Genomic DNA, 19,610 nt, shown 5'->3' with positions numbered 1-19,610 from the left:
TGAGGCTGAAGTAGTAATACTTAAATCCCCACAAAGGCAAGGACTACAAAGAAATCAAGGATTTTTCCCTTGTCCATCTAATCTCTAGGCTTTAAGAAGGACCTCATTTTAATTTGAAGTTGCAGTGGAGACAAGCACAGGCTTTCTCAGGGCAAGGTGTGTCCTTGTGTATGTTTCATCACCACCTATAAGATATATAATGAGTTCCAAGTTTCGTTCGTTGTATAAACATGACCAGACCCACACCTGCCATTTTAGGACTTTATAATCTAGTGGGGGAAAAAAATTAAAGCTTACATTTTTATGGTAATGTGCTGTACCCAAGAAAAATCCTTCTCTTCTGTAGTAAAGATCTTTTGAGGTGTACTCAGTCCTTAGGTCTTAGTGTTTCTTGGATGGGCAGCCCAATTTCAATGTCATATGAAAACATTTATCTCTAGTGGCCTCAGCTTTCTTTCCTCATACCTCTCTCACTAGCCTCATAATTGAGGACTTTAATTTATTCACCACACAGTGTCTTTGCCCTCCTGCCATCTGTAATTTATGCCTTACACACTCTGCTGCCTGGTATTATTTAATTCTGCTTTAAAAAATGACAAGAGTTTTGTGAGCCAGTTGGTAGGAATCACCCCATTAAAAATATTGTTATGCATAACGGTGTTTAGAAGAAATTCCCAGCAGTGAATTTCAGTTTTGTAAGATAATGTTCTTTTTAACACTACCCAGCTGGTGGTTACAGTTATCATTAATATTATAAAATAAAGATAACAGGAGCCCCAGGGAAAGAAGTATGACCTCTCAGGAGAATGCTAGAGTTTCTTATCCAGGTCTGCACAATCTATTCAGGCAAACAAAAGGGAGCAGTAACAACACCAGGGTGGGAACAGGACATGGGTTTTCACCCCAGAGCAGCATCCCTGAAGTGCTAAAATGTGCAGTCAATATTGGACCACCACTGACCTTTCTTTTCTTCAATATCTTTTTTCAACAGGGCATACACTGATCACGAAGACATTAAGAGTGTCCTAGAAGTGCAGAGAGATGGTAAGTCTTATTTTTTCTTCTCTTTGAAGATCTCACAGCCAACATTCTAATCTTTATCCTCCTGATTATATTGTCTTTCTTGGGTAGTACTGAATAGAGAAAGAGATGGAGGACAGGACCTAACGGATGACCAGAACCAATTCTTCTTCTTTCTGGACATACATTCAGTCCACACTACCCATTTCTATGCTCTGTAACTAAGTTCTGGCCAATTGAAAGCAAGAGATGTGCTCTATTTCTGGGCTGGGCCCATAAACCCTGCCAACGTTTGATATTCTCTACTCTTTTTCCTTTCACCAGCTTGACTCAATTACTCATTGGAAGTCTTACTGAAGACAACCTAGTCACAAGATTGAAGAAGCTCAGGGATGCTTGGGTGACTCAGTTGGTTAAACTGAGCCTTCAGCTCAGATTATGATCCTGGGGTCCTGAGATTGAGCCCTGTATTGGGCTTCCTGCTCAGTGGTGAGCCTGCTTCTCCCTCTGCCCCTCCCCTCTGCTCATGTTCTCTCTCACTCTCTCTTTCTCTTGAATAAATAAATAAAATCTTAAAAAGATTAAAGAAGCCCAAGTACCTAGATCAATACTTAGAGAGGAGCCACTGTTAGTGGCTGAATTGTGTTCCCCCAAATGCATTTGTTGAAATTCTAACCCCTAATTTCTCAGAATGTGACCTTATTTGGAGATAAAGTCTTTACATAGGCAGTCAAGTTTAAGTGAGGTCATTAGAATTGGCCCTAACCTCATATGACTGATGTCCTTATGAAAAGAGGAAATTGGACACAGGCACCGAGGGAGAAAACGGCCATCTACAAGCCGAGGAGAAAAAGCCTGGGACAGATCCTTCCTTGCAGCCCTCAGAAGGAGCCAACTTTACTGATACCTCAATTTTGGGCTTCTAGACTCCTTAACAGCAAGACAATAAACTTCTGTTGTTTAAGTCACCCAGTATATAGTGTTTGGTTACAGCAGTTCTAATATCAACGACAAGCTGCCCACCTACCACTGGTGCCATTTTGGAATTCACAGAAGAGAGAAATAAACATTCTATTTTCTGTGATATACTCTACACCTTGAGTTTTTGTCGGAAAAAACAGTTTTATCTTAATTAATGGATGGGGAAGAATACATTGAATGTCACTATCAGCATCTTACACTTGGTTTTGTCCTAATCTCTTCCACAAAAAAAAAAAAAAAAAAAAAAAAAAGCCCATGGAAGTCTTATGGGGATTGTCTTGAAGGATAGTGTGAAAAGGATGACCATAGTAGAGTAGGGAGTTTGGTATAAGAGTGGACCCAGGCCAATACTGAGGCTGGGAGAGCAGCCGTAAGCACAAATCTAAGTTATTTCCAGAGCTGGTAGGTAGAGGAGTGAAGAGGAGAGCCCTGAGGTGATATATGAAGGATGTGCACTGATGGTCCCATTTCAAGAGAGCCACATGTGCCTGACAAGCTTGAGAACTTGAAGGGCATTCTCCAGCCAGGACATTAAACTTTTCATGGTTTATAAAGTGTCCATTGATGAAACTCTGTGTTTCATCAAACACTTATAGCCATCCTAGAAGGGAGTCAAGACTAAAAAGGTATTAGGCAAAATCTGTCCAAAAACCTTCAGGTTGGCAGAGCAAGGAATCTGTGTGGGGTACAGAGATGTGTGGTGGCCCTGATCTAAGGGTTGAAACTCAAGTGGGATGATGGAGGCATCCACACAGAAGTATAGTCCACATGAAGGGTTGACATATGAGCAGAATACAGATGATGTCTGCAAGTATCAGAGCTGGTGTTGACTGAGGCAGTAAACCAAGAGGGAGGAGGGCCCAGGGAGCTTCTGAGGGCTCACATAGGGTGAGGGAGGCATCTGTATAAGGTGGGCCAGAAGTGTAGGAGACATGTTAATGTGCTGGGGTGTTGGTCAAATAAATAAGTATATTACTGATAGTGGAAACCAGTTTTCTCCTTACCAGAGAAGGGAGTTGAAAATATAGACAAAAACATTTTAAAAACTATATTTTCCCCTGTGATATAGATTAAATTTGTAGGTCTTGGTGTGAGCATATGATTTTCAATATACTGTCTAGAGATAGCTATAGAAATAAACATAGATGTACCTGTGGGGGTGTGCAATGAGCCTACCCAGTGTCCATATAGTGTTTCTAAATACCATTAACTACTAACAGGGTCTAGGTTCCTTAGAGAAACAGCAGACTCAGATTCAGAAGTGGGAAAGGCCAAGATGAATCTGGAATATCTTGTCGCACCAAAAAGTAATGAAGTAATCACAGAATGATTACTTCACACATCAAAGGAAAAAAAGCATGCAGCTTGATGGGGCTCCTACCTGGTTAAATCAGGAACAATTAGAATATCAAAATCAAGAATGATTTTAAAGTATTATACCCCATTGAATAAAATAGGAAGCTTTGAATTCATATCCATATGAATAGATGAAAAATTAGAAGTTTTATAAGAAGACGATATTTACATAGTCTCCAACTATTTCTCCACAAAATACCTAATAGTTATGAAGGGAACATGCCATCAAAGAGGAGAAACCATCTTAGCTGTGGTGACTGAAGTTAACAACATCCATAATGGGACCATCGAAATAGTACACTCCCATAAGATACAGTTGGAAGGGCACAGCACCACTTCTGTAACAATGCTGTCACAGACCTGAATCTAATCATGAAGAAACATGAGAGAAACCCAAACTAGGGGCTGTTCTGTAAAATGAGTGGCCTATAATAATCAAAGGTGTCCAGGTCCTGAAAATCAAAAAAGGCCTTTGAAACTGTTCCAGATTGAAGGAAATGAATGACATGACAACGGAAAGGAACGTGTGACTTAGAACTGGATCCTGGTGCTCAAAAGGATGTTTTTGATAAAACAGGTGAAGCTGAAGGTATCCGATTGAGGTGGCTGTATTGCAGATTTTGCCCTTGTTTGTGGGAAATACACACTAAAGTATTTGGGTTGATGGAGTACCAACCCTACTTGGCACCATGGTGACAACTTTCTCTCAAATGGCTCAGGGAAAAGAAAAGTTCTTTGTATTGGATTGACACCTTGTCTCTAAGTTTGAGATTGTTCCAAAATAAAAGTGTTTTAAGTTATCAGATTTGTTTTACAGATGAAGAAACAAACCCTGAAATGCTTCAGGTGACCAAGTCAGTGTGTGATAACTCCAAGCCAGGAGCCTTGCTTCACTGTGACATTTGCATTGGACTTCGAGGGAGTAAGAGCCAAGTAAATTGTTTTCTGAAGACATAAACCAAGATCTAACAGTCCACTCCGCACGGTAGCTGTGTACCCTGATCACAGCGCTGAATTATTCTAAGCTTCTTTTTGTTTTTCCTCTTCTATAGTCATCTAAGGAATCATTCAGTGCCAATGTTCTATGAGCCTATGTTGGAAAAAGCAAGTGATACCAACCAATAATAATGTGGGGCTGGAAGTTTTGGGAACATTTTTGCTTTCATTACAATTTCTGCCGGGTCCATAAAATAGAGAAGCTGTTATGTTATAGAGCAGTGTATCTCTTTTTATTGAAAGCTATGAGTGGTCTGCAGGTGGGAGTTGGGAATGGTGGTTAAATTATTCATCATGACAGAAATAATTATCTTCATACAAGAGACAGAAGCCCAAATGCCTTTTAGGAAGTCAACTTGAGAAATGCTCCCCAGTGGTAATGAAAGTAATAAGATGTGTCCCAGGCCCTCTTCACAAGCTCTGATTTTTTTTTTCAACACTTGCAAAAAGTGCCCTGTGCTGACAAATGTCTGATTAACAAAATTAAGAAGAGGTTTGGCTGCGGCATTAATCCCTCCCCGGGGCCTTTTAGCTTCTGCATTTCTAGGTTGATTAGCTTTTCAGGTCAGATTTTTCTTCCTCCGGCTCATTCTTTATCATTTGTGGTTGAGCCAATATGATGGTAAGTCTGCCACGATGGGGCGAGAGCCAAGTAACTGTCTCCTTCAGAGGAGGTTCTGCTACCCTAACAATTATGATCCCATTACATCTGAAACACAGAATAAAAAGCACCATTGACACCTTGTCACCTTTCTCTTCTAAGGTTCATAGTTTGCTTCAAAATGGAAATATACCAAAATGGCAAAAATGTTTTCATTCAAACCTGAATGTGACTTGAATAGAGCCCAAGGGTCTTTTTCTTGTTTCATAGTTAATTGGTGCATTTTGGCAGTGGGAACAATAGAGGTGGATGGGATGTCTATCATAGGACGGGGTGTCTATCCATAAAGACATGGGAAGCCCAAGTAATGTCACGGAAACCTTGGGAGACAGGCAAGGAGGTTATTACTGTTACCATTATTATTTTGTCATTGAGCAAATGAAAGCTTGGAATTCCTAAATGACTTTCCCTAAGCTGGAGAGCAATAAGTTGCAGAATTAATGTTGAGTATTTGGACTCACAAATGCCAATCACTGACTTGAGCACCAGCTAGGAATTGAATTGCTTCATTAAATACACATATTGGGTTATACATGACAGGGCTATGAAGTACAACTCAGCTGAGGAATTGTGCAAACCATGATTATCCCTGTACTCAACCATTAGCATTGTTGGATACATATATTTAAAGCCAAATTATATATTTATATATAAAATTAGCTTCTTTAAAGTTAATCCAGAGGAGCAAAATACATTTATTTTTCTGACCTGGCAGGAAGACATCTGACACAGCCCCCAATAGTATTTTGGCTTTGGCAGGTAATAAAAGAGGAGGGAAGAGGGGAAAATGTTGTATATAAGAATTTCAATTAAAACATTGATATCCAGAAGAAAATGATATATAAAAAATAAAATGTTGAAGGTTTGGAGAAATTAAGTGGAGCCAACACAAAGCAAGCAAAAATTGGGCCTATTCATATTTTTAACTTAACATGTAAAAATATATTTGCATTAATAATGCCAAAAAGTTGGGACACCTGGGTAGCTCAACAGTTGAGCATCTGCCTTCGGCTCAGGTCTGACCCTGGCTCCAGGAATTGAGTCCCTCATCAGGTTCCCCGCAGGGAGCCTGCTTTTCCCTCTGCCTGTGTCTCTGCCTCTCTGTGTGTCTCTCATGAATAAATAAATAAAATCTTTAAAAAAAATAATGCCAAAAAGTTAAGAAGGATCACAAAGGGGCTGAATGTGTCTGCTAACCGATCTCTCCTCAAACTTTACATCCCACTTTGCCCTGGGACCCTGGGTGAGTCTTCTCACCATTTAGAGCTTCCATTTTCCCACTATAGAGTGGAGAGTTGACCTAACAGATCTCCAAGTGCCCTAGAATTTCTTATTCTAGAGCTCTATGGTGTATAAAGGAATACATTTTATGAAAAAGCCAAGAGTGGAGACTGACAAAGGAAAAATATCCATTGTTTCCAAACCACCAATAGCGAGAAATAATTAAAACAACCACGTGAAATGAGTCTCAGGGCCTGTTATTTATAAACAGCAAATCCAGGGAAAAGTCTTGTGTCTAGGATGATACAAACATCACCTAGATGTTTGAAACCTTTGGAAACTATACTCCCAATCCTTTCTCCCAGCTTTGCTCATTTTCCCTCTTTGGGAGGCAGAGATTCTTCTCATAACTATTTCTGTGTTCTCATGAATATTACAGGAACATTCTTGGGTCTCCCATTTAAAAAGGAAATATAAATATTTAGATATTACATAGAAGTGCCTGAAGTGTGGGTATATAGAAAAGTTTCCAGGTGTGGCTTGTCATAGTTTATAAATCTAATAGGAATAAAAATATTTTTTTTAATTATTTAGGCAATACTGTTCAGTGGATTTTTTTTTTTTTACTGCCAACTTTGTCTTTTTTGGTTTATTGTGAAAACAGGCAAATAGAGAAATCATAGAAGTATTTCAACTGTGTAGAGAAAAAGGAATGCAGAGATTATCCTTAGCGTTCTGGGCCCAGGACCCAACTGCCCCTCCCACACTACTGGACTCTTGAAAAGTAACTATGTATTAATGAGACCAGAGTGATAGGGAAGCTGACACTTCCATCTTCATCCTGTCCAATGATCTCCAGATCATTGAATCCATAAGATGTGCAATTTGATCGAAGTTTCCATGGCATTGACCCAGATATTCTGGTTCATAAAAATACTAAATCCTTTAATGAAACACAGAATTGAGTTAATACGATTTATGTCACCCATCGCCCAGTGGGCTGATGCTTTGTAGTGATTTGATTAAAGGAAGATTATAAAATGGCTGCAATCCTTACTCATTTGCATTTGGTTCAAAGAAAATGACCCAAATGGAACTAAATAGACATTTAAGTATAAGAAAAAGATTTTTTTTTCTTTTTATTAAGCAGGAACATGAAACAACTTGCCAGTGATTTGCACGACATTATTTTAGGACTAGAAAGTGAATTTGGCATGAAAAAAGAAAGCCAAACAGATCATGTTAATTACGTTTCCTCCGAACAAGAAAATTTAATAATCTCCATCCCCCTGCCCCCGCCCCAATACATCAATCTCAGATTTGGTACTTGAAATTTTTCCTGTCTTCTGATGTCGGGTGGTACATAGTTTACACACATGTTGGAGTTTATTTTCCCCTTTCAGAGGACGAAAAAAGAATAGAAACCGGCACTTGTGTGGTATCCTTTGATATTTGTTTTACTGTTATTCTCATTTTACAGATAAAGAGGTTGAAACTGAGTGTGTCAAATGTTAATACTAGGAAGAAACAGCACAAATTTAAATCCACATCCATCTGCCTCCAAAGCCCACCCCTCTCTACCTCACCAGGCTTCTTTTTCTCCTTCTCTTTGTATCTTGAGCAAAGAATACTTCATTTAACTAATATATTCTGCAATTCCAGAAATGATGCATTTACCAGAAAATGCTAATCTTGTTAATAGTCTGTATACTACTTCCTTGGACATGATTATGGGTTTACTAATATCTTTCCCTATAAAACAGTGATATATGTTTCCCTCAGGTCGAGCTAGGTATAATTTTCATGTGACTATGTAATTTCACGTGTGCAATGAGAGCAAACATCCAGAGAGTCTATGAAAATTACACCATGTTTATTGCAAATTGCTGAAATGAACAGATGACTGGTTCCTAGTGATTATTTACAGGATGCCTACAGGTTTCTGTACATTTACTTACTTAACCAAGATTTCAGATGTGCGAAAAACAGCTGGTGCAAGAATCCTGAGAAATTATAGAAGAGACACTCACAAAATATTCGAGCAAAGATCATGGGTTACAAGACCGATGGGAGATACCATGCTGACGAAGAATAGGGAATACAGAAGAAAAAGAAGAATAACTGGGCGTGAGGACAAATCATGTAAGTGCTCTAGGTATGACCAGTCAACAAGCTGTAATCAAAATGGAACAACAACCCATAAGAAATCGAAGTCAAAACTGGGCCTTGCTATGAGTTGGGTATTATTCATCTGAATCAAATATGAGATTTTTCCCTAGTCAAAAGAAAGCAATTTGCTGAAAAGAAATGTAAATCTTTTGAAAAGGTACCAGCAACTTTTAGGGACAGACATTTGATACAATTTTCTGGCATCTTCCAAAAGATGTCTATTTACTTATAGGCATCTATGTGTCTTTTCAGCAGTTCAGCCACTGGACTTCTACAAGTATTTTATCCAGGAGAGATGATATTACTAATTGTGTTTATAATGTACTAACAAAACACGAATAACATAGAAATGCTCATATTTCATTAATAATTATTAAGCTCTGCTGTAATGGTGTATAGTATGATGAATTCTGCTGGTATTGTAATAAATTCCTTTTCAAAGTCCAGTGTTGCTGAGGGCAGTTCACAAATGAGTTCTAGAATGAAAGACTCCTAACTCTGGGAAACGAACTAGGGGTGGTGGAAGGGGAAGTGGGTGGGGGTGGGGGTGACTGGGTGATGGGCACTAAGGTGGGCACTTGACGGGATGAGCACTGGTGTTATTCTATATGTCGGCAAATTGAACACCAATACAAAATAAATTTATTTAAAAAAACCCATTTAGTTCTAGACTGTTCAGCATAGTATCCTTGGAGCCAAATTCAGCGTCTGGCATAGAGGAAGTACTCAATGATTATTTGTTGAATGAATGAAAGAGTAAGGCTAAAATGTGGCAAAGCCTAACATTGTTAGCTTATAATATTAAAAGAAGAAAGGGCAAGATGTTCACAAATAAGCCTCAGTCTTGATACTTATGTAGAGCGCCTGAGGTTTGGACAGGGAAACTCTGCTTCCTTTAAGGAAGGGGTAAGTTCTGAGGAGGCATTTGGGAAGGTTAGGAGAGACACTGTTGTGTGCATGGATTCCCATATTAGAAGGTGGCCACGGGACCCTTGGGCAATGCTGTCTTATGTACAAAGGTTTGTATCACAACACTTCGCTCATAATTCCTCCAGTGCCTGTTAAAATTACAAATAGCTTTGGATAAACTTACGTTTTGGTAATATCACTGGAAAATGATGATGAAGTATAAATCAATGATATTTAAGGCTTACATATGTCACCAAATTAAAGGTCTTTCATGTGCAATAAACTCTAGGTCCAATAACGTCATAGTGGATGCTCTTAATAAAGCTTTTATGAAGACCATAGCTGCTTTAAATGACTTAGTAACAGTCTCAAAGGTCCCTCAAATGTTTATATGAAGTTAGCAAGAGCCTGCCATTTTACAACACACAGAGAGAGAAATGCTAATAGATAAATATCATGTTCTATAAACAGGATGTGGAAATGCAATGGCACACACATCACAAAGTGTTTTGAGAAATAGGAAATGTGTGTCTGATTATTGGGTAATGGCCATGCAGCCACGGAAGCCGAAGATCTCCCTTTGGATCTTGGCTGTCTCCTCACAGAGACTTCCAGTTCTTTAGCTGCCTCAGCAAGGCTGCCTTGGGGCAGACTCTTCCCATGGAGAGAATCTAAGGCAAGTAAAATCCAAATGTTTAACTCTGTTCACGAAGCTGGGAGAATATTGTGTCCAAGCCTTTGTGCCCATCTGAGAACCATCACGCTCTTCGGTATTTAATGACGGCAGGGAAACAGGGCTTTGTGAGAATCCAGAAGAGGGGTAGTGGCCTAGAGTCAGCAGGAGTGAGTGGATAAAAGATTAAGGGCAATTTAGAGTTCATGTTTTCCTTGTTTTATTTTATTGTGAAAAGAACACTTGACATGGTGTTTGCCCCTTTAACACCTGTTTACCTGTACATGAGTGTTGACTACAGGTACCAGCTTGTGCAGCTGATCCCTAGAGCTTATTTATCTTGTTTCACTTCATTTTCCTTGATGGTAGTTTCTTGCATCTCCCTCCTCCCAGACCCTGGCTACCACCAGTTCACTCTGTAGTTCTGTGAATTTTAGATACTTCATTTAAGTGGAGTCATGTAGTATATGACTTTCTGTGACTGACTTATTTCACTTACCATGATATCCTCAAAGTCCTTCCATGTTGTGGCATATTATAGAATTTCCTTCTCTTTGAAGGTCTCACGTATTATATGCCACATTTTCTTTATCCATTAATTTATTGATGGACAAGCAGGGTCTTTCCACATCTTGGCTGGTGAGCAGTGCTGCAATGTACACAGGAGTGCTCATATCTCTTTGAGATCTTGATTTCAACTATTTGAGATGAATAGCTAGAAGTGGGATTGCTGGATCATAGGGTAATATTATTTTTAATGTTTTGAGGAACGTAGCTGCACCATTTTGCATTCCCACCAACACTGTGCAAGGATTCCATGTGTTTTTCTTCTTTATTTAGCTATAATGGTTCTAGGAAAATTAACACAGATTGTATCCCCTGTTCTATGACCTGTGAATGTCTTCTGGAAAGTATGACCTTGAAACACCATTCAGTGATGGGTAGGAATGATTTTTTTCCCCCAGGTAGGCCGAAAGGGACCAGTGGTAGAGGAAATAATGGATGTTCCTTTCCATTTATACATGAAAAGGGTGCAGTTGGCAATCAAAGATTAATAACAAGCCTTATGTATTTTCTGATGTGTGCATGAGGGGAGGACAGAGAACAGACTATATCCAAAGAAATGCACAATCTTCAGCAGTTGACTGTCTGTCTTCGGCTCAGGGGGTGATCCTGGGGCTCTGGGATCGAGTCCCTCATTGGGCTTCATGTGGGAAGCATGCTTCTCCCTCTGCCTATGTCTCCGCCTCTCTCTCAGTATCTCTCATGAATAAATAAATAAAATCTTTAAAAAAATAAAATAAAAAACATAAAAAATAACAAAGAAATGCACAATCTGGCATCATTGTGAACATAGAAGGTGGAGCAGAGGCCTGGGGTAGAGTGGGCCACACCACAAGGAGCCGGGAGGCCGGAAGGTGAAAACACTGCCCTCTGTCCACAGAGAAAGTTGGGCAGTGCTCCTTACTGACCTGCTATTCAACAAATCCCTTCAAGTTTATGGATCTATCCAGGCTGAGTGTCTCAACCTCCTGTTATTTTTGATTAGAAATGTATTCACGAGAAAGAGAACTTAGCATTTTGCATTGCTGCCATTGGTGGCTATCCTAAAGGGAGAGCCCGTCATCCCACTCTAAGAGAGATGGTGTGCCACCAAGTGTCTGCATAATCAATGGGCATGAGCAGAAATAGGGAAGGCCTCATGCCCATCCGTGAAATTGTTCTGTGCTTGTTCAACATGCAGCTCTGGTCTCTATGGCAGGATGCTGCAAGTTAAGACTTTCATTGACAGAAAGGAAGCTGTAAGCGAATCCAAACGAGTCTCTTCTGCGGGTAATACTGGTTCATGATAAAATACGTAGTATCGCTTAGCTACTTCCATGACTAGCTTCCCACCATGAAAGGGAATTTGATTTTGGACTAAAATCAGCAAACCCCACAAAACACACAATGTCTAAGAATCTTCAGTTGGTGAAACACACATACACAAGCCACATACATCCTTGTGGTGCATCAGGGAGAGAATGTTCGTGTGGAGATGGGGAACCGGGTCCTGGTCCTAGCAGACTCCTTTCCCACCCCTGAGGAACCCTCATCTGTGGAATCAAGCATGCAGCCAGCCCAAACCACTGAGTTTTGTGCATCTGGATATACCGGTAATCTGCATGTTTCCAATTTATTGTACTGATGTACTGAGCAAAGTTCCCATGTGTATGTGTTATTCATTTGTAAAGACCCCAAACAAATCCCATGGAATCCAACTCCTGAAAACCAGTTATTTAACCGGTGCTAGCAGCTAATGGGAAAGTAGTCCATAGAGGAAGTGCTGGGGGCCCCTGAGAGGTTCAGGGGCCGTAGGAGCCCGATGCTGACTGCCCATTACACCCCTACAGTCACCTGCCCACTTCCTCAAGGACAGAAGTAGCCCAGAGAGCGGAGATACCTGCCAGCTAGCCCCCATCCCTGCTGGGCATTCTTCAGTGAGTGGTCCAGACGGGATTGATGCAGACTCTCTGAGGAGGCTGACGAATGGGTCTGTAGGGAGGATGAAATCTAAAGACAGAGTTTTTCTTCCCTTCCCTTGCACCTTGAGAGTGCGGGTTGAATTACTTTCTGAGTTGATTCACTGCCTCCGAGAAGCTGGTTAAAGGGCCCGCTGTCTAAATGTTTGTTTGATGTCCTTATAGCTGCAGAAGGACTGTAAGGAAGGACCCAGGGCTACAGATACATTTCTCCCTATCCAAGAGCACATACGTCATTGTCGATGACATGACACCATGCCCATTTGCTGGCTGAGGCACCCCGTCTTGTCTGTCAAAACCTACAATATTCTCCGTGGCTGGCCCATCAGTATTTTATCTGTGATATATGGGCCACCTTTCTAATTATGTTCTTCGAGAAAAAACACGCATCCGACCCATAACACTGACGGGATGTTCTCCTGCTCCAAAGAGCAGAGCGCTAGCTGCTGTTTGCTGGCAGATCCCAGCACAGGCTGGCTGCACCTGGCAGGGTGGGAGGCCAACCCCTGTGCGTCTGGGCACAGCAGCTCCTAGAGGAGGACCAAGGCTCCCGCACTGGCCCGGCTCTGCGGGGCTGGGGGCCAGGAGGCAAAAGACCTGGTTTCCAATCCTATCTCCGCTGCAAGGAAATGGTGTCACCTTCCCTCTGTCAGCTTTGGTGTCTAGCTCGAGGAATGATGGTATTATTATGGACTTTCCAGATTTTCTAGGAAGATAAAAAGAGAAATGACAATCTGAAAACCATGTGGAAGCTGGAAACACAGAGTCGGAACCCTTTTATCACTATTTTATCTTCCCGATTTGCATTTAGCACTCTGATGGCTAATGTGATACTGTATTCATCATGTTTTAGAATTTTCCTGTATTTTAGCATGCTTTGACATCTTGGGGCCTTGTGGACTCGGGGAGGGACTGCCCCTCCCTCATCTAGCTAGCTTCTGGGGAGAACAGGCTTGCTCAAGAGTATGACTTTGATATGCAAACCAACCAAATGCAAGTCCAAATCCCCGCCTGCCTCCTTTCCTGAGGCTGCTGCAGCTGGGGACACTATTCCTCTGCCCTAAATTCAAGCACCTACCTACACCCCAGAGCCAGTTGAAATTATGCAAATGATCCAATCCTAAACCTGCTCAGCTTGCTTACTCAGCCTTGTCCAGTCCTTCCTGTGAAATAAAGAAAGGTGCCCATGCCTCCCTCTCACTCCCTCCGCCTCCTGACTGACACTGGTGCTTCCCTGGGGGTGAGGAATGGTAAGGGATGGTATAGCGGGGAGGGTCCCTGTGTGGTGTGCTGAGCCTTCTCTGTTTAGGGATCTGTGACTATAAACTTCTTCCTTCCTGAGAGTCATTTCCATATCTGTATGTCTTAACATATCAGATAAAAACAGACCCCAGGTATATTTTAAAACAAGTGCCCCAACAAATACATTTTTGTAATGAAGGAATTTATGGAACACGAAAGATAATGGCTGTGAGTTTGGCAAAGCTGCTTCACCCTCTAAGCTACAGGGTTGGGGCAGGTGCACGTCAGGGCTTGCTCTCTGCTGCCCTTTGAAATCACCTGGGGCCTTTGAGAAACAGCAGGTTTCTGGGCTCCTTCTCAAAGCAGGCACATTAGTGCCTCTTGGGATGTGTGTGTGTGTGTGTGTGTCTGTGTGTGTGTGTGTGTCAGGGGGATGCTTTCATGAAAGCCTCCCATGAGTTTCATGCTCAGCTAGAACTACTAGTGTGTCACCTGTGAATTTTTCTCAAGCCTTAAAATATTTTCCTAAATAAACTCTGGGGAATCCTGCAGGGTAAAAAAAAAAAAAAAAAAAAAAAAAAAAGCAATTGAGAAAGATGGATTTAGTATAGAAAACTGAAAAACTAGATCCTGCAGACAAATCCTTCTTGATGTAAAAAGTATATATTTGCTGTACTTTTGAAATGAAGTGGGAGGGTGCCCAAGGTTTTTTCCCCCATCTGCGCTGATTAGGAAGCTACCACACCCATTCAGGGAAGACGGGGACATACCATAATATGGCCTTTTGGGCTTTTATTTCAGCTCCGAGCTGTTGATGGAAGGCTCAGCTTTGGGGACATGTAATTCAGTGTCTTGTATCTGGCCCCAGGGACTGCTGAGATAGTTTATGTAATGATTTCACTTGTGAGGGAAAAATTAATTGCATTCTTCTCACCCGTTTCTCAGTGCTAGAGCTTCATTGGAAAAAGCCAGAATTCCCCTTAGGAAACCCAGTTTTAAGTTAATATATAGTAATGCTGTACATGGTCCTATTAATCTAGAGGCAGGTGGAGCTGGAGACAGAAATCCACAGACTGCAGGCTGGAGAGGTTGGCTCTTGTGTGGCTGGTCCTTGGGCTATCTGTGCCATCTTGGCCACACCCTACTTCGCGTACCTTCCCTCTATGTGAAACTAGAGCAATCATAGATGCCTCTTGGGCGCAAATAATACAAATGAATGAGATAATGTCTTTGGAGAGATTTGAATTCCTTGGAGAGCATTACCATGGAAAACACACACACACACACACACACACACACACACACACCCTCATATACTTTGTCTCTTTCTATACCTTATCAGTCTAACAAATGGGAAAGTATAACAAAAAAAAAATCATCATTTGACCCCAATCCATTATCTTTCAAGAAAAAAAGCCATTTCTCCTCCACGGAGCTGCAGGGAGAGTCACTGCTAATGTCCCTGGCAGGTTGCAATTGGAAAAGGAAGTTGTGTCCTGTAGCCAATGCAGCTAGGACTCCATGTGTTCTGTGGGAATGACCCCATCTGGGGCTCAGAGAAGACCTCAAACATGTTTTCAAATGTTTGGACTCTATCAAATCCCTGTTGTGTATTCTTTTCCCAACTAATCGCTGTGGTGTTTAATTGTTAAAGCCATGTGTGTTTCAAGGGAAATTGAATCCATATGTTTCTGATTCATTTGCACTGAGCTCATCAAATTGTTGTTTTGTAAGAGCTGTTTGCTGTCCAGGAAAAATCCCCAAGTGCCCCCTCATACACTGATCTATGCTTTTCAACATCTTTAAAACAGGAAGCAAAACCTGCTGTCAATAGTGCTAGGATCACCTCCTCCTCCACCATAGCCTTTTAATGAGCAAAGTTTCCCTTCATGCTTGGGAGCCAGACAAGAAGATAATCTTACAGGAGGGCTTACCAAAGTAGGTTTCATAGAAACAACAGGGTGGGATTAAAGCAGAGCAAATTTCTTTTAGAACATTTTCAAGATTTTTAATAGGAATATATGCAAGGATAAAAAGTTTTCCTAAATTTGTTCATTCAACAAATATTTAGTGAGCACTTACTGTGTACCAAGATATAACATTCGGTGCCAGGCGTATTGCCTAAGAAAGGTAGTCTGTCTTCAGGATGCATTTATTCTATGGGGAATTTCCCAAACATATTTAGGTCATGGAAACCAGTACTCTGACCACCATTCTCCAGCAAACACTAGTGTGTAGTGGGGACAAAATGTAAGTCCAGCTAATCTGAGGGCCCCTGAGCCTATGCTCAGATTAGAAAATATGATACCAATCTGCAATTCTTTGTCTTAGGATATGTTCTTGGGGGGTTGGGGGGGGGAGGGAGAAGCAACAATTAAACCAGGCCAGGTTATGGTAAGTGCTGTGAAGACACTGTTGGAGCTATGGGTGGATGAGAGCAATTTTCTATTTCATAAAGGAAGTGACATTTGAGTAGTGTGTTAGTAAGGGTTCTCCAGAGAAATATAGCCAATATATATGTGGAGAGACACACACAGAGAGAGATTGATTATAGGAACATGATTACGAGGATGTGGAGGCCAAGCAGTCCCACAGTCTGCCATCTGCAAGCTGAATGAGAGGGGAACTCATGGGAAGATCTGGGAAGGGGGAAGGGAGTGAAGATGTCATTGCATTGGCAAATTTGTTTTTTTTTTTAAATCTTTTTTTTTATTTTTTTTAAATTTTTTTTTTACTTATTTATGACAGTCACAGAGAGAGAGAGAGAGGCAGAGACACAGGCAGAGGGAGAAGCAGGCTCCATGCACCGGGAGCCTGATGTGGGATTCGATCCCGGGTCTCCAGGATCGCGCCCTGGGCCAAAGACCGGCGCTAAACCACTGCGCCACCCAGGGATCCCCGGCAAATTTGTTTTTGCGATGAAATCACAACTCAGTATGTACAACACAACTGAATGACAGTTATCAGAGAAACTGGAAAGTATCTATGGCTATTATATCAGCCCAGACATGGGAGGTGAACATTTAAATGTGCACTAGCTCTGTGCACATGGGTCCAGTAGGATGAAGATGAGGAGTGGGGGAGTCAGCCTGAGGAGAGAAACGGAGGGCCAGGTGTGTTTCCTCCATCACTCCTGATGAAAGGTGTCACAGATTCCCAATGAAGAAATTAACTGTATTACGAGGCCCTCTGTGTGTGTTTGTGTGCCTGTGTGTGTGCCCTCTGGTATTTTAGGGGACGTTTTCTTCCTGCATAGAACCTTCCCGATCAGGAACTGCCTTTTCCTACCTGGTGGCCTTTTGCCACTGTGAGACGGCGACTGTCCAGTCTGAGAACACTATTCCCCTGGTCCCAATGACTTGTGCTACTTTCCTAGGCTGTCCCATACTCTTCTATCCACTTCACGATGCCCATATCCCATATCTGCCTGCGGAGATCCTGCTTTTATTTTCAAGAACTGGACAACATGTACTTCCTTACGAAGTCATGCCTGATTTTCTCCAATTAACTGTGGTCTACCATATTTAAGATGGGCCTTTGGCTTTTTGGAAGCTACATTAATAATAAAGCCAGAGAAATTGGAAAACAAGTCCTTCCATCAAAGGATGCATAATTATATTAGGATCATAGAAGAGATATAGGCAATTATTGACAGGTGATCTATAACTTGGAAGAGACAATCAGGGGTGCCTGACTGGCTCAGTCCGTAGACCATGTGACTCTTGATCTTGGGGTGGTGAGTTAAGTCCCCATGTTGGGTATAGAGCTTAGTTTTTAAAAAGTTAAAAAAAAAAGAAGAAAAAGAGGCAATCTGTATATCAGGCAGTATGCCATCTTTTCCTACATCCATTTCAGTGAACTTTACCTGCCAACCAGGGTCACAGAGATTTCTGGATTCCACTATGAACAGTATATCAATGTGGCCTTGGCATTTCAGGGTCCTCTTGGAACAACTCATTTCACTCCTCCTTCCTAATTCTAGAATTCAAAAAATAAACCAAATGAAGCAAGGAGGCAGAGCAGAAGTCTGTTAACTTGGACCCATAGCCAGAGAAAGAAGCAGGAAGCTCCATCCCCTATATCTCTGACCTGAGTACTTTGGTGTCATATTCTCTCAATGGACACAATTTCCAAAAATAAATATGACTGCTGATAGGTGAGGGCTGATGGCTTACCCAGCTATGGGCTGTCTGAGCCAACTGTCCTGCTCAGTGGGGAGAGGCATGATGAGGACGGAGGACGGTGGGCAGAGGGCATTTCTTAAGCAGAAGGACAGAGAAAGACCAATGGCTTAGCCATTTTATGGACCTTTTATCCTTTCTCTGTTATCAAAAACAAGGAATCTATTTTGCTCATAGATCCATCTTTCCAAGTTTATAACACTTGGAATGTGGGAAGATTCTGTTTAATTTACTCACAATTCTCACTTCCTAATTGCTTCAACTCCTTTAGCTCAAGAAAACACAAATCTGAAATAGTCTTTCAACCAACTTGCTGAGAGGCACAATCTCTCCCGTGCAGTTACTCAAAACCACACCTGATAAACATTTTAAGCTTAACTCTCATTGTGTCAAGACAAGATGATCATGGCCGCATTCTTTTATGTATATATAATATATATGCAATATTTATATATTATATATATTTTAAATATTTATTGGAGTTCGATCTGCCAACATAGAGTATAACACCAAGTGCTCCCCTCAGTGCCCATCACCCAGTCACCCCATCACCCAACCTCCCGCAAGGCAGCATTCTTTAAACAATAGCCCTTGCACAGACTTTTGTTCCTCTTTTATGACTGAGCACATTCTGTCTCGTTATTATTTGTGTGTTTATCATACTTTTACTACTAAATCAGGTTTCTTAACAATTGAGAATTCACAATCTATCCTGTCTTGACCCTGGCCAGCACCATGCCCCGGTACTGGTCCGCAATAATAGCTGGTTAACATTTACTGAATTTCCTTTAGGTGCGAGGCATTGTTCTGGGCACTCTACCTGTATCAGCATATTCAGTCTTCACCTTGATCCTGAAGAGAGATGTACTTACCATCCCCAGTTCACAGAGGAGAAAAATGAGGAGAGTATGTACCTTGTCTACCCAAGTGGTGAAAAAAAGGAGAAAGAAAATAGTTTTGACTCAAACAATTTGATTTCACAACCCATTTTCTAAGGTAATGTGCAATATTGCTTCTCTGGTAGGTACTTCTTTAAAGAAATTTTTGTTGAATAAGTATTATTGAATGGGCTAAATTGCATTAAGAGAGGAGAGCTTTTTCAATAGATACCAATAATTTACCCGTGGAGGAATTTTGCCTGGCCTACAGAGAGAATAAATCAGCACTATTTTTAACACGGCCTTCATACTCTATTTGTGCTGGGTAAGCCAGTGGATATTGCATATTTATACTATTTATTTTAAGACAAATTGTCAAACATTTCTTCTGTGTCAGATGTCAGCTTCACTCTGTATTTTTGCCTATTTTATTCTATTTTACTTTACTTATATATATGTATTATATATAACTAAAGTAAAATACATATAATATATTCTTATATATAATTCTTATATATATTATATATATATGTGTGTGTATATATATATATATATATATATATATTCTTTCTTAAGGGAGCTAGAAATGTTTAACCAGCAAAGAGTTAAAGATGCCCCAGATGACAGTAGCCAGATGACAAAAGAGCTAATCCACCTAGAGAAACCTGCTCTAAACTGAGCTTTAATAATTGATTTAATAATGGATGATAGAGATGTGGACACAAAGAGTGTGAATATGTTTTTGTTGATTTTTCCACTTGCTCTGATGTACTGTTTGATAGCTAGTATGACAAATTGCAT

The sequence above is a fragment of the Nyctereutes procyonoides genome, unplaced genomic scaffold, assembly GCF_905146905.1.
Source record: "Nyctereutes procyonoides isolate TBG_1078 unplaced genomic scaffold, NYPRO_anot_genome, whole genome shotgun sequence".
Lineage (NCBI taxonomy): Eukaryota > Metazoa > Chordata > Mammalia > Carnivora > Canidae > Nyctereutes > Nyctereutes procyonoides.
This window is presented reverse-complemented; position numbering follows the sequence as displayed.